This window comes from Penaeus monodon, chromosome 30 (genome assembly GCF_015228065.2).
Source record: "Penaeus monodon isolate SGIC_2016 chromosome 30, NSTDA_Pmon_1, whole genome shotgun sequence".
NCBI classification, from domain to species: domain Eukaryota; kingdom Metazoa; phylum Arthropoda; class Malacostraca; order Decapoda; family Penaeidae; genus Penaeus; species Penaeus monodon.
The window spans coordinates 33,269,095-33,269,816 of record NC_051415.1 but is presented as its reverse complement, the minus strand read 5'-3'; the positions used below and the strand labels follow the sequence as shown (position 1 = coordinate 33,269,816).

Below are 722 nucleotides of genomic sequence, written 5' to 3'. Positions count from 1 at the left end.
TCTGCTACCATAATCGTTGTTATTTACCCCATAGAACCACAACTCTCTGGCTTGTGTATCCCACCAACTGCAGAAAGGGCATGATCTATCCAGTGTCACTAAGCCATATTTTTGGTTGCAGGCTTTTTAAAGCTCATTTTCATAATCTAGTGAAGTGTGTATATTTCATTATATCTAAAACACATAGTGTCAGTAGAGCATACAGTTGAAAAATGTAAATGTAAATATATATAGATAAAATATGTATAGAATAACTTGATCATATAAAAAGTAAAACGTATATTTTGATATATCAAAGTATCTAGACATCTAAAGAAATTATTATATGTCAGAAAGTAGCTCTGTGATATGTAATAGCATGGGATGTGGAGGGGGAATATAGGAAGAGGAAAAGATGTAGGATTTGGCTGGAATAAGTATAATGTACAGTACCAGAATTACTACTTCATACTGAATACATTTCTTTCACAGGAGGATAGAAGAAGTTTAGGCAGAGGAGGGCCTAAAAGGGGAGTAGAATTATGGAGCTGATACTATGGCTGTATGAAATTGCCAAACAGTCCCAGTTATTTTAGTGGAAATTACATCTCATTCACAATGAAAAAGTTGAGGCAAAAATCCTGCCAGATTTTGACAGGCCTTCCAGAATCATGGCGAAGAGGACTTGGCTTTCATTGTGTGATTAGCCATGATTGGAGTAAACAAGTCCAGTGGGTTTAATG

General features: G+C 35.5%; 1 protein-coding gene across 1 annotated transcript in view; it reads left to right on the top strand.

Annotated features, from left to right (window-relative positions):
• Window positions 1-722, top strand: part of LOC119592429 — a 10,830-nt gene that overhangs the window by 2,743 nt on the left and 7,365 nt on the right. The gene's annotated exons all lie outside the window — the stretch shown is intronic.